Source organism: Sander lucioperca, chromosome 2 (genome assembly GCF_008315115.2).
Source record: "Sander lucioperca isolate FBNREF2018 chromosome 2, SLUC_FBN_1.2, whole genome shotgun sequence".
Classification (NCBI taxonomy): domain Eukaryota; kingdom Metazoa; phylum Chordata; class Actinopteri; order Perciformes; family Percidae; genus Sander; species Sander lucioperca.
This window is the reverse complement of record NC_050174.1, coordinates 44,219,279-44,234,892: the sequence shown is the minus strand read 5'-3', so window position 1 is coordinate 44,234,892 and position 15,614 is coordinate 44,219,279. Positions and strand designations below refer to the sequence as shown.

The 15,614-nt window shown below is 44.0% G+C and overlaps 1 pseudogene; it reads left to right on the top strand.

Annotated features, from left to right (window-relative positions):
- Positions 1–291: 291 nt before the first annotated feature.
- Positions 292–9,853, top strand: LOC116050704 (annotated as a pseudogene).
- Positions 9,854–15,614: the final 5,761 nt, after the last annotated feature.

Here is a 15,614-nt window from a genome sequence, read left to right as displayed (position 1 = left end):
GTATTTCTTCAATCTAAAATATAATGTAGCTCAGCGTAAATTCTTTCAGGAAGACCTAACAATAATCAGTCTCTCCTAAAGCGAATCAGCGCTTGAGGCACTCTCCTTCTGATAATCCAATCAGGAAAGGCCAAAGATTTCATAGGCCAATCACAGCGTCTCAACATGTTTAAAAGCGCTTTCTCTCCCTGTGCTATCAGCTGTCATTTCAGAAAGGCGTCGTGTTGACAGTCGGACGGCTGTATGGCGCTCGTTTCCTCGCTGTTTTGTACCGTGCTCTGCTGTCTCGCCATGTCGGATTTCGAGTCTGATCCCGCATCGGACCCAGGTCCGGATTTCTTCTCATCGCCGGCGGCAATTCCAGCTTCTTCGGACGGCGTCCGCAGGAGCTCTCGCCTGGCCTTTCTGCCTGTTCCCGTTTCGGCCGGCGCGGCGTCGGAAAGGATCATCCTGCAGGTTCGGGATCGAGGCATCGCAGCGGCTCCTGCAGGCGAAAATCCTGCAGGGCAAGGATGTCAACCTGGTGAGCCTAATTCTGCCTTCCCCGGAATGCGAAAAAAATCTGGTGTCCGGGGACGGGTTTTCAGCAGTGTTTAAGTCCGCGGATCCCAGGTTATGCAAGGAGCTGTCCATCGGGCAGTTATTGGTGGCTTTTGGGTTGTTTCGGGACGTTATTTGCTCCGTGTACCCGGATAGGAGGCCGGAACTGGACTCCTACTTAGCGCTAATCGGGGATCTGAATTTTAAGTATGGAAGGAATGTGTTCTTCCAATACCACAAGGCTTTCTCCAACAAGGCTGCGTTGCATCTCGCGCGGTCCAACGTCCGGGTGGACTGGTCCGTGGTGGATCTCGAGCTCCTCGTGATGCTCGTGGGCGGTGCGCAGGTCATTGCATGCTCCGCCTGCGGCGCTCCGGGGCACATGGACACCTTTGCCCCATGGCGGTATTTCGCTCGGGCCCCGATGCCGCTTCTCAGCCCCCTCGCCGCGGTTCCCCGCCCGGTGTGCCTTCCCGTGGACGCCAGGTTTCTCAGAATTACAATCCTCCCATTTGCAATAACTTTAATGAAGGTGTCTGTTCTTTTCCCAATTGTATTTTTCTTCATGTCTGCAGCGCTTGCCGGGATGCACACCCCCGTTCAGTCTGCCCCCGGCGAGGGGGGCGCCTCGGGCTGCCCGGCGGAAGCCTCGGCAAGATATAATGACTGTTCACAATCCACCCCATGAAATCTCCGCAATTTTGCAAATGAATTGGCTTTTCATCCTGACTCTGTGTTTGTGGATCACCTGCTCTCCGGGCTTTCTCAGGGTTTTAGAGTGGGCGTGCTCGATGTTCCTTCCGTGTCGTTCGTCGCGAGGAATCTCCTTTCTGCGGTCTCCGACCCCGCAACCGTTTCTCGGCTGCTGGCATTGGAGGTCGATAAGGGGTACGTCATCGGTCCCTTTAGCTCGTCTCCGTTCGCCGTTTTTCGCGTCAGTCCCATCGGCGTGGCTACTAGGAAGTATTCTGGGAAGAAACACCTAATTTTTTATTTATCAGCGCCGCACAACGGGCCTGTCGCGAGCATCAATAGTCTTATTCCGCCCGTCCCTTTTTCTCTGCATTATGCCACTGTGGATAACGCCATTAGATTGATCAAGCTGGCGGGGGTTGGCGCATGGCTATCCAAGGCAGACATCACCGACGCATTTAAAATAGTGCCCATTCACCCTTCGCAATGGCCCCTCTTCGGTGTTAAGTGGGACTCTAAGTTCTATTTTGGGGTGCGTTTAACCTTCGGCTGCCGCAGCAGCCCGTGCATTTTCAACCACGTTTCCGAGGCCCTGTGCTGGATCCTGCTTAACAGGGTGAGGGTGCCCTCGGTGCTTCATTTGCTGGACGATTTTCTTCTTGTAGACCCCCCCCACGATGGCTCCGGCGCGTCCCTGGGCAAACTGCGGCGCTGCTTTGGGTACCTCGGCGTTCCCCTGTCCGAGGCGAAAACCATCGGCCCCGCCACATGCCTGGAGTTTCTAGGCATTACTTTAGATTCTGTAAGCATGAAAGCGTCTCTCCCGCTCAATAAATTGATGCGCGTTCGCAGCATGCGCGTAATCCCGCAGGGGTGCTCGTTTATTTCCCGGTTGCTGGACACAGCATCCTCCGTCTCTCAATTGCACGATCGCATGTCCCTAGATGACGGGTGCCGCTCCAATTTGCGTTTTTGGTCTCACCTCTTTGAGCATTGGAATGGGGTTTCCTTCTTTTATGATGAGTTGGTGCATTCTTCTGACTCTGCGGTTTTTCACCGACGCTGCCCCTTCCGCGGGTTTTGGGGGATTTTTTCAGGACCAGTGGTTCGCAGGTCACTGGCCTCCCACTATTTCCCAGTCTGATTCCTCAGCCCTGCATGAGATCTACCCCATTGCCGTAGCCTGCCGCGTCTGGGGGCATCACTGGAAGCGCAAACGCATCTCAGTCATGTGTGATAACCAATCAGTCGTCAGCATAATCCAGGGGTGGCGAACCTGTGGCTCTTGAGCCGTATGCGGCTCTTTGCCTGCTCATGTAAGGCTCTTACTGTGTAGCTGGGGGCTGTGTCATTGGTTGATTGTTGTTTTTAACTTTTCTGAAACATACAGTATTTCAGATAAGTAAAAAAAAACATTTGAATACATTTGCCAATTATTTTAAAATGGAAAATAATGCAGCAGAGTTTTGAGGACAGATTCTGCAACCTGAGGAAAAACAGCGGCCACAGATCACCTTCCTCGTTAACCCTTTCACTGCTGAATCAGATTGTTTGAAAGCCCCTTTAGTGACAAATGAGTGAGAGAGTTGCTTCGAGTGGCCACAACCGAGTTCAAGCAAGACCTGAAAAGGATTGTGGATAACAAAGACTGTCAGGTTTCCCACTGAGTCAATCTAAGTAAAAAAAAAACTATTTTTTATTGCTTTTTGCGATGGTGCAGTTTTTTTTGTGGCTCTTTATACCTAACTGGTTGGCCACCCCTGGCATAATCAATAGAGGGCGCTCATCGTGTAGCAAAATCATGCCGTTCATGAGAAGCATCACATGGTCCACGGTTATGAATAATTTCATCATCACCGCCCGTCATGTCCCTGGGCATTTTAACAATGAGGCTGATGCGCTGTCTCGTTTTCACTTTCAGACCTTTCGAAGACTCTGCCCGTCAGCCAGCCCTGTCCCGGTAGAGCTTCCCTCTCTCCAAGAGCTAGCGCTGCATTAAATCTAAACCCCTTGCAACATTATTTAGATTCTTCTAGGATGTACATGAGGAAAGGTCTAGCGGCTTCCACTCTTAAAACCTATGATTTTGCCTGGCATACTTTTTCTTTATTTTGCGTAATCATTTGTGTACCTCTCAGACCAGTTCTTGTTAAAAGTATTTGTGCCTTCATATGTTATTGTACCGATACTCGCAACTTCAAGGTGCAGTACACTCGTGGGTTGATTGCAGGTATTCAGTTTCACATAAAATGTTACGATCCATCGTTTCCTAGCCTCTTTTCTAATCAGCCTATAAAATTGCTGTTGAAAGGCGTCTCTAAAGCTCACCCTTCTTCCCCTGACCTCAGGCAGCCTATTACTCTCGGTATTTTACATCGACTAGTGTCGACACTCTTCTGGAGTCTGTCTTTCTGTTAGCTTTCTACGCATTTCTCAGATGCGGTGAATTTGCTACTCCTTTTAAATCCTTCAACCCCGATAGTGATATCACTTTCTCTGATCTGGCCTTTCACGCTAATCATTACTGCTTACATCTTAAGCATTCTAAACGCGGAGGAGCTTGCTCAGTAGTTGTCGCCCGCACAGATACATTATTTTGCCCATTTAAATCCATGTTGAATTATCTTTCAGCAAGGCCTTCTACTAACTCCTCGCGCCTCTGTTCATTATTTCGGGGGATTGTCCCTTGTCTAAAGGGTGGTTTAAGCAACATCTGGAAGCAGTCCTCCTCAAATCTGGCATTTCACCGCAGCATTATTCAGGGCATTTATTCAGGATAGGGGCTGCAACCACGGCGGCCAATCAAGGGATGTCTCGGACCTCGCTGCAAAGGCTGGGTCGGTGGTCTTCTTCGGCTTACACTGCATATATTCGTCCTGACGTCGACGTCGTCCTCACAAATCACCGATCCCTAAAGCCGTAATCCGGTAAGCTTGGTATAACCTGTGGCGGTGTTTTTATTGGACCACGGGTGGCATGTCGAACTAGAGATATAAGTGTAGGCCTAATGATAAAAAGAAGATGGTTTTTGTTTACTGCTACATTGCTTAAACGGCGGAGATGCCCTGTTTTCTTCATTTTTTACCGGCCGAGTTGCCGTAACAGCATATAACCGGTGGTGGTGTAATTCTTCAGCTAGTGTTCACTTCGACGGGAATTTTCTGTTCATAGCCTTGAGCCTAGTAATTAATGCGTGCTATGTGTCATTCTATGTACCGGGCTGAGTTGCATACCGGCGGAGATGCCGCGTATGCGGCCCTATGTGCCATAATGGCGGAGATGCCGTGTTGTCGGCCTGAGATGCCGTGTCTGTCGGCCTGAATTGCCGCACCGGCGGAGATGCCGTGTTTTACCGGCCTGAGTCGCCGATGACCGAAATACGGACAGTATTTCGAATGCTATTTTGGTACGGATCACTGTTTTTGCTTTTCTGTTTCAGATCCGTGCCACACAGAGGTAAGCTACATATAGATAAAATAAATAAATAAAAATAATAATAAAATCGTATTTCATTTTCGTGTGTAGGCTACTATTTCCTTCATGTTCCAATTTCAGTCACGTTTTGGGGGTTACATCATGGTTCCCTACCCCTATATATTAAATGTATTAATATATCTAATGTATTAATACAAATGTATTAATATAACGATGGAGTTCAATCTCCAATACTATGTTCAAATCATGCTCTTGTTCAATAAAACATTTTGTATATCTGCAAACAGTCTCTCCTGATTGAAATGTAGCTCAGCGTAAATTCTTTCAGGAAGACCTAACAATAATCAGTCTCTCCTAAAGCGAATCAGCGCTTGAGGCACTCTCCTTCTGATAATCCAATCAGGAAAGGCCAAAGATTTCATAGGCCAATCACAGCGTCTCAACATGTTTAAAAGCGCTTTCTCTCCCTGTGCTATCAGCTGTCATTTCAGAAAGGCGTCGTCCCTCCTCCTCCCCTTCCACCTCCCGTCCTGGTTGTTCTACGGCTGTCACTCCAGTGCCCCCTCGGTCTGGTCTTCCGGGCCTTCTCCACCGCCACCGGTGTCTGGATTCCATCGGGGGGTTACATCATGGTTCCCTACCCCTATATATTAAATGTATTAATATATCTAATGTATTAATACAAATGTATTAATATAACGATGGAGTTCAATCTCCAATACTATGTTCAAATCATGCTCTTGTTCAATAAAACATTTTGCATATCTGCAAACAGTCTCTCCTGATTGAATTGCTTCCCCAATATAAAGACATATATGGATTACTAGTAATAGCTGCTTCAAAAACAAACAAACAAACACTGCAATAGCAAAGATATATTGAACTGTTGAACCCCCTCCACATTCCCTCTCTGTCTTTGAAGCTAATGGTGCATTCCTTTGTATCTCTGAGCGGCTCCCACCCAGGCTGCTGGCTTGGTCAGTGCTTCTCCTCCCTAATGGTGGCAAGTGAAGCAGGACAAGCATCCTCCTCCTCCTCCTCCTCCTCAATCCCACAGTGTGGGGGCAGAGGAGCCAGGAATGCTGGCATGAAACCCTGAGATCCTCCTGCTACTTCACACCAAGTTAGAAAATTAGCAATTCTTTTTTTTAAAACTAAAGAAACACATACAGGCACCTTCTCAGTGAGACTCAATGGAAATGTTCTGCTTCCAGTGAAATAACTGAACTTGGAAACTTGAAAATGGTGTACTATGAAGATCACAATGTGGATATTGTTTGTTGGAAAGACAAATTGTGTTTTAAGTGTAACTTTTAAATGCGGTGAGCACCACAAACTAAATTCCATTCACCTTTGTTGAAATGTGTTGGAAGCATATATCTCAGAGACAGATATGTAAAATATGCACATATAATATAATTATATAATATATACCACTGGAGGAAAGCAGTGTTGTAGTCAAGACCACCTAAACCGAGACCTGGGGCCGGTTTCAGGAAGGAGATTTAACAAACTCTGAGTCTAATCCTGAACTCTGAGTTGATTTACCCTGAGATGGGAGTTTTCTGTTCCAGAACAGCTGATTTGAGTTGGTTCAATCAACTTAAAGTAGGCTGACTCAGAGTTAAGCTGAGTTAAGCTAAGCTGAGTTAAGCAGAGTTAAGCAGAGTTAAGGAAATACTCATGCGCACATACAGCGAGTTTGAACATGTATTTCATTAAAAAAGCAACACAGCGGCTGCTGCAAAAGAGAGAGAATTTGTGTGGGAAAAAAATGCTGCTAGAGTAAATGCGTAAATTCCAATATAGTGTATTAATATCATATTTAATCATATAATAAGTAAAATATTACTGGTGAAATGGTATTGAACCTACAATCTATTTCATTTAGGTGCAATCCTTCGGGCGAAAAAGTCCTAGGCCTACTAATCCCATTCTGAGGCTGCAGCACCATCATTAACATAATTATAATTCATAATCTTTTATTTCAAAGGGTTTACATAATTCACCTGCAATACTGTGGAACTCCTTTTTAATGGCTCTTACTGGTTTGTGTCCAGGGAACACTACAAAAACATTTAAAACACGTTTCAGAGCGATCGAGTCACACTCTTCAGCGCTTTGCTACAGTGGCATTACTAATATGCTCCGCATCACAAATGTTAAAGAAAACTGCTGTTTGCAAAAAAACGTAATGCAACATAAAAAATCTGCTGGGATGTAGAGCATGTCCACGATGGGTGACGTTAGCGATATCAGGACGGATAAGGTTATGTAGGCTACCTAACTGATAGACTGGGAATAAAAACGATACCGCTCAAATAGGTAGACTAGTATCTGGAGATGAAAATGCATCTATAGTCGGGGCCTCAATATCATCTCCCGACGTATGTTTAACTTCCTGCGAAGTAATACAGCTTCTTCATCAACGGGATCGTTGACAAAAGGAAATGCCATGTTTTGAGAAAAAAAAAAGGTTTTATAGTCTGCCTAACATGGTTAATAAACCAACATTCAATTCCAACAACGTATTCTGAACAAGCCGCCATGACAGTCTGTCTCTGAATTTCTGGAGAAACCAGACCCACGTGATGCGTTCGTCCAACTAGCTGCCGGTTTTCATTTTTGGTGACAATACAGATTAGCGCCGCCTGCTGTTATGGAGACGTATTACGTCTCGTCGCTTTGGTGTGTTCCAAGGCAGTTTGACGGCAGTATTCGTTTATGAGCGCACATGACGTATAGGAAAGGAAAGTTGTCACTCTAGACACCAGAGACTATTTTAAAGTTGCAGGGCTACGAGCAGGCTGCCCATTGATTTTACCATTTCTCCACTGACAGAAGCAGAGCGGCCCCACGGAATTCCTGGTTTTGGATTTCTGGATTGGAATAGGCCTCTCGAAGCCCCGCTGAAGCAGACTTTCTGTGCCGGCGCCAAGGGAAACAAGGAGCTGACTCCAGGCTGGACTGGACTTGGGTGTTGTTTAATCCTGGGGCAGAACATTGGACAATTCACGTTTGTTCTTCATTATCTCCCTTTTTTTAGAAGAGCAGATGTCTGTTATTTTAAACAGAAAAAATATAAAATACTATTTTTATATATTTCTTGTGTCCTTCCCTCTGTGCTGGGAATCCAAATCTAAAATAGCTTAAAATGAACAGACTTTCAATCTGTTACAGGTATGCTATACTTCAAACCCGTTCATGAGCATTGACCAGAACCAATGGAAAAACCAGCTAGCAACAGTGCTGTCTCGGCTACACCTGTCTTGTATGTCATAGCTCTCCCTCAAAAGTTTCCCGATATGGTGCGGTGTATTTTCCTTTGTATTTTCCTTTGCAGAGGAAGGGATTGTGCCATAGAGGTCCATTATTGTTTCTTCATTACCATGAACACACACTGTAGTTTGTTTTGTACCAAATGTGGATTCATCCGCTCCTGAAAATAGTCAACAACAAATAGACCATTAACCTTTTGTTTGAGTAACATTTTTAAAAACTACAGTGACCAGCTGTTTTATGAAAAGCTACTTCCTAATATTTCAAACTTCTTCCTTATTCCTCTATATTTGTATTATTGTATTGGTAACCCGTGGTTTAAAATTATTATTAGATCAATTTACAATTTGCCGTCACCGCATTAAAATGTCAACTATGTACATATCCTTCAGACACTATGACATATATTGACATTTTGCAATACAAATAAACTTCATTATAGACTGTCCCTCCCTGGCCCTGAGAGTAGTGTGCATGGTGCACCCTCCCACACTTGTGCGCCTCCTCCTCCACCCATCTGCCCCTCGCTCTCCCTGACTGGATGGCTGGCTGGCAAGTGACAGGACTGACAGACGAGGCCTGTTCCTGGGTTAGTATCATGTCGGCGGGGAGCGAAGCCTCCCGGCGGTGTCAGCCATCATAGTGCCAGCTCCAGGTCTAATGAGGGAGACTGCCGCCTCGGCATTCCCTCCCCAGTGTCAGGAGTCGGCCGACAAATCAGCAGTGCATCACGGGCCCAGCACAAATGATATGTTGACAAATGCAGATATTTCACTTTTAATTGACACTAAGAGACAGAGATGATCCGGCTGCCAGGGCTTCTGAGGAGACAAGGACAAGACAAGATGGGAGAGAGATATGGAGAGGGAGAGAGAGAGCAGGGGTGGGGGTTTAAACAGTGTTAGAGAAAAGAAGATAATGGAATAGGCCTTGGAAGATGTTTAATATTTGCGCAGGGTGTCATTTTTTCTGTGTGTTATGGTGGAGGGGGAGAAGAAAGGGGGGGGTTGAGATTAGAGGTGTGTGTTTCTGAGGCTTGTCAACGCTGACAGTCGCTGTATTATACGGCAGCCTCACAGCCTACTGACTCTTCTAAACCCTGACAACATTGCCTATTCATTTAGCCAGGTGGGCTTTCTCTGTAAAGACCCCTATCTGAACTCTGCCTGACAAAGGCTGGATCAGGGAACACTTGATATTCTATGTATTTTGCTCTTATTGTCTGCTTGTTGATTCATTTTGGAGATTTTAAAGGCCTTTCTTTATTCGTAAATCAAACCACTGTTCATCAACTACAATATGCATACAATGCAATTTTTAAATTGATGATTATGATGACATTTTTATTATTGTGTCGTGCATTATGCCCAGCTCACATGAGCATACACAACACCACGTATGGTACACACATATACATACACATATGCTGTATACATTTTTAAACAATACTACAAAGAAAATAAAGAATAACTTAAATACATCACAATATTGGACAGGTTGCTTCATTAATGAAGCAACCTGTTTTTGTGTTCTTTTTTTCCCTTTTTGGTGTGCTGCTGTGTGCTTGGTGTGTTTTGTTTTGCTGTCCGTCTCTGTGTTGTGCTCTCCCTCTCATGCTCTGTAGGCCACCGGTGGGCGTGGCCACTGAGCTCCGGCATACACACCTGAGGTTCATCACACCACTCTGCACACCTGCTCCTGATCTACCATCTACTCCCTTTATAAGCCAGGCCAACTTTCCAGTCTCCGCCGGATTGTTGAATCTACCTGTATGATTACACGCCTGCCTAATCTAAGTACTATCCCGTTTGAGAAACTGTGTGCTAACCTGTTCTATCCTGTCTCTCCTCAGCCTGCCATCCCGCTCTGTGCCCGAGACCCTGTTCTGCCCACCAGCTTCGCTTGACCCTGAGCTCTGGAGCCCGGATCCTATTCCCTCACTGACTCCTCCGGACCGCTGACCTCCCCAAACCTCATTCTGTGTGTTCCATTCAATAAAATCACCTTTAATTGCAACTAACCTCTGGTCTGCGTCTGAGTCCTGGCCTCCGGCCTGACACTAACTTCAACAACTTGAGGAAGGATAGTAGTTCTTAATTGTGCTACTAGAGATCTTTGGATTTTCGATAAGTGTGATGTAACATCTGACTCTGGGCTATATTTTTGTTCAATATGCATGTGTCCTGAATTTTGGTTTTGGCAGGATATTTTTTTGACCATTTTCTTCAAACATGGACAAAAGCTTACTTGATTATGTTAACATTACAACATACTCTCAGTTATTCTTACAGATAAGACATATTAGGCATTAATTAAAGCAATTTGTGTAATTTACCCCAGGTAAAATCCATACTTTGTCTATCCTCTACCATTCTAATTAAGAAATTGCACAGTAAAAATGCCTAAATTGCCAATATGTGAGGGAATCAGTGAACCCTCAAGACTGCATACTAATTATACTTTATTTTGTGTGTACTAAAGAAAGAAAAATCATTACTTACTTTACTAGTAAAATGTAAGAAATGTTTTACTGAGCTATTTTTTACGACATCCTGATGGTGGCAATACAGATTTTCCTTCTTCATACCCCAAGGTCCCGCTTTGTTAGGTATAATTAAATGCAGTATACAACAAACAATACAGCAATGAACACTGTTTTTTGAAAATTCTATTCATAAATGTAATGCTTTTTTCTGATACTGAGAAAAAAAGGTGTTGATTCAACATGATTCAAATCTTGTATCAGACTTTATTATTTTATGTTGTCTACCTACATTATCATAAAGAGGTCAGAATATTACATATATAATATAATGGAGTCCAACGCAACACCACTTACTGCAGCCTCAAAAACCTTTGATTGGACTTTTGGTAATTTTGCCTTTAATTGATGGTATATACTGTAACAGTGATGAAGATTGGAAATGTAAGGGGGGAGAAGAAAGAAGGGGATGACGTGCAACAAAGGTCCCACGGCAAATTCACACCACGGACACCATACGTTACACCGATTGCATCCTAGACCCTAGGCCACCACATTGTTTTATCAAATTCAAATCCTCTTCAACAAACTTCATAACAAGTCTTTTTCAACAGACACTTTGACTTGTCATAGAAGAGCACAGGTGTTACTGATAATATTAATGAATGCCATGACAGCGTGACAATGAGCAAGCATGAATAATACCAGCACCCTGAAACTGAAGCAGCTAAATGGAATTTAGCAATCATTAATTTTATTATTTATGCCTCCTGTGGCATGTCAACATGTGTCAGACGGGAACTGACTCCCTGGCCACTTAAAGGTATAATATGCAGTGCTTTGTATATAGACTTACTGTATATGTATAGAATTTGTGTATGGACCTATATGTATAGACTTTGTGTATAGAATTACTGTATATGTATAGACTTTGTGTATAGACGTACATGTAAAGACTTTGTGTATAGACATATATGTATAGACTAATACAAAATGAATCCCTCTCAGTCATCACTTATGACCCACTAGAAGTGTGGGGGTGGAGTCTGTATCTGCAGAGACCCAGCCCTCTGTCTGTATTTTCTCTTATCTTCTAATTTTGGTGCAACATATCCTCATACTTAAACGTTGTTGTAAGTTCCCAAAAATACACATACGATCGATCTATTCACGGGGGGGACCACAAGTTAAGTTTAGGCAACACAAATACTCAAAAAACATGAGGGATTGACTTAAAATGAGTCACATAAAACTACTAAAATGAGGATGTCACAAATGTCACTGCATCACAGGCTGAAACTCAGTTAATTTCAAAATGACACGATCCCCGGTCTACTGAGTGAAAGTCCTGTTTGTTTGACCAATGCGCCACCCCAACCTGCCTCCTTACACTTCGTCACCTCACTTCCTCGTTTGCTTTAAGAAGAAACATAATTTTGGGTCATTATTAGCTGCTTGAATAAGTGACCCATACTGGCAATTTCTAGGTGAGGACGGGCTGTTTGGTAAAGATGTTTGTGGGCGTCAACAAAGGTGGTTATGTAACCCCCAGGCAATAACAGCTTGCAGGTTGTGCAGCCCATTCTCATTCCCAATCGACACTTTGCCACTCGCGTCACATACCGACCCACAACTCTAACTGACACAGACACAGAGAAACAGACAGGATGAAGCTCTGTATTCATTCACAGAGATGTGCGTTTTCATTTGTGCTTTAGAACATAATCACCGTGCAACATTGCGAAAAGATTTTTATTTTTTATTTCTTTGATTCACCGCTTTGTACGGCACTCCTTCATTTCATTCCCTCTCTCGCTTGCTCGACCACTGCTTCGTTCTCTGGATCTCAGATGACTCGTTCCCTTTAAATGCTATGTAGTGGTAACAGCAGCGCCATTTGTGATGTGATGACGGCATATTTGTAAAAAATTAGTGTTGTGAATAAACAGCTACAGAGTGAAGCCATAAAGAGAAGCTACTGACCTTGTTAATTCCAGCGACTTGTACAGTGTAAAATATCCTATACAGTATAGGATGTATATACAATTGTATCTACCTCTGTGAAGTAACAAAACTGAAAAATCTTTATTGTAAAACTAAAACATGTAAGCTACTTACACTAAGCCATTCCGACTGAAAAGACTAATTTGGTCGGCTTCTTGATTTTCCAACTAAAGCTCTTTTTAAAAAAAATGTTGGAGCATTTTTAGGCCTTTATTCGACAGGACAGCTGAAGAAATGGTATGCTAACAACTTGGTTTGTGCCACTAGGTGTATTTTTCCTACTGTAACAACCTAATTTCTCCACTGTTAGCAACATGATAGTCTCACATTGCGGAGGAGGGTCTGGCTAGTCCACACAGCATTCCCGGGATGGGAGAGAAACGTGCTCTGGTTTAGTGGCATTTCTTTAAACCAATCACAATCGTCTTGGGCGGTGCTAAGCTGCGGACACAATGACCCTACCCCTCTGCAAAATAGCCTCGGGAAGGGAACTTCTTTTGGTGGAACGTGTGTACATTCAAAGGTTGTTTTAGTCGTGCAACAGAAAACTTAGATTGGAAATATCTAGGCCTAGCTAGCTGTCTGGATTTACCCTGCAGAGATCTGAAGAGCAGTTAACCTTAGTGCTTGTAAATCGACCGGAGTTTAGAATGCCAACACAAAGAAAGCGAAAGGTAGCGGACATCCGGCCTTAAAAGAGGGACATCCGGCGGAATTTCCAATAGACAAATAGACAAAAGTGGAACATCGTGGATATAGACTAGCAACATGCTAACTTCAGTCATATCAGTTTTACAGCAGTGCAGTTGTCTAAGAAGATAAACAGACATGTGCCAATAACAACTTTAGTTCTCTTCCCATGCATCGCTCAACATTAATCTAAATCTATCCACTAGCCAGAACACTTCTAACTCTGCGGCCATTTAAAATGTGTCATTTAATGTTAACATGAATTTGAGGCTCACCTTTTAATACTGGCTTTCAGGTGCATGCTTATGTTTATCAATCCAATAACATGATTCCACCAAAAAGATCCAGCTGTAAATCTACCCAAGATGTATTGTGGGCAGAATAAGGAATGACTGCTGACTCTAACATCTTCAGGAGGAGGTTTAAACCAACTAGGCTTCCAAAGTGCAGGCAAGTGTAAATGGAAATGTTTCTCCAAGTCTTTCTTTAAAGCATTTGTTTTCCAAAAAACATATACTTTTCTTTTTTAAACTCTAGCTTAGACAACGTTTCAAGAGAGATAGTCTCAAAATCCATAAGAACAGAGGCTAACTGGGATTCAACATATGAATATTGCACTGCAGATTTCTACAGAAGTAGTTTGAGACAAGGAATACATTTTGTATCTAATGTCCAGTGGCGACTGGTCATTAGGGGCAGGTGGGGCATAGCCTGTGCTAGGAGTTTTATTTCACATTCTGCTCCTGCCTTGCTGCTTCAGAGTGCGTTCTCCTGTACGGCAGCCTGAATGTGTCAGAGTGGGGCTAGCCCCTCTCACACAATGCAATGTGCATTGTACATGGGGAATTATTAATACGCATGCTCAGAGTATTAGTGTGTTTAATGTAGATCACACAAATTTGATGGCCAGTGGGACTGACAGCCCGTTGCCCCACTACAGCGTCATTTCATATCTCAGATATGATTGCCTGTCTGGCGCAGCACCAACAGTCGGCAAGAAGAGTGAAGAGGGGAGATTGTGTTATTGTCGCTAGCTAACTTGAAAAATGATCAAAGTGGATTTTATACTCAAGCACAGGTTTGAACCCTTTGGAGGAGAAACTGGAATTAAAATGCCTTGGTGCCCACCAGCCTCCGGATATTGTCATCACTCAAACTGATGGTAAAAGTAACCGCAGTTAACGTGGAGTAGTTAGTAGAGCTGAAGATCTTTGCCCGAACCCGACGGGACCCGACGGGTTCGGTCTTCATTTCTATAATGTTACACGGGCTCGGGCCGGGCTCCGAGTTGCGCAGTAAACGAGCGGTCAGGTGAAGCGTTTCGATTAGCGTGAAAATGGATGCTGAGGAGGTGAAACAGAGGCTGGCTTCTGGAGGGCTTATTTTATTTCTTTGTTCCAACTTCCATGTGGCCTATAGCCTTCGTTAGTCATGAATAAATGATGTTAAAAAATGTATAAATTACTCATTCTTGACGGAAGACAAAAGAGCTGTGTGCGTGCGGCGCAGTCTCTTTTTTCTTTCTCTCCCTTTTCCGCCGAGTGGTGCGTGTGCCCGCTCGCGGCGTGAAGAGCGTGTCCGCGCTATTTTCCGACATGCACTCTAATCACTGCTGATAGACGGCCTTTTGTACAGTCGGGCTGTAAACGGGTTCGGGCTTTTAAAAATCTGTCAATCAAAATGTACTTGTCGGGCTCGGGCCGAATTCTGTCGGGCTCGGGCCTTGTCGGGCCGAACTTTTAAGGCCCGATTACAGCTCTAGTAGTTAGCATACAAAATAAGTCAAGTTTGCTCAGAGGAAGAACCGCTGCGTTGCTTTTCTCTTTAGTGAGCCCTCAGCCTTGGTGAGTGAAAACCCATTTTATCATCCTGCCTTTGTGGTTCTGGCCCATTACGTTAGATGGTGACGAGTGTGTACATGCTCGGTTGTTGTCATAGAATGGATCTGTATGCATCGCCGCATGACGTTAACTTTTTCTGGCTAAACTCTAACGTTACTACCATGGCCCCTAAAAGCTCCATCATCTGGCGGTGCCTGTAGCTGGGCTTGCAGTCACCTATTGACGGCGAAACAACTGGCTCTGTTAGCTGTATGCGTTCACGTTACAACGCTGTCTGTTTTGTGGAGCCATGCCGTTTGTTGACATGTTAACAGAGTGAGTACAGAGTATTCTAATTGTACTGTTACTGTATGTAGCCCATCTTTTGAAATTGTGCCCCACTAATTTTTTGTCATCTATTTCCCTGCAAAATAAGTCATGACCTGTAAAGGATGAGCTGCCCACAGTTAACTTAGGCTACAGTGTCAAAATGAAATCTAAGATTGTGTTTATTATTACTGATTAAGCATTAGAAATAGGCTGTTTTTGCAGCAGACAGGGCATGCATGTATTTTAATACACATTCGTTCCATGAGAGGTAAATAACCAGTTTTGATTTATGCCATTCTCCTGCACGCCTGCTTAAGAGCAAATGTTTCATAATTAAACCA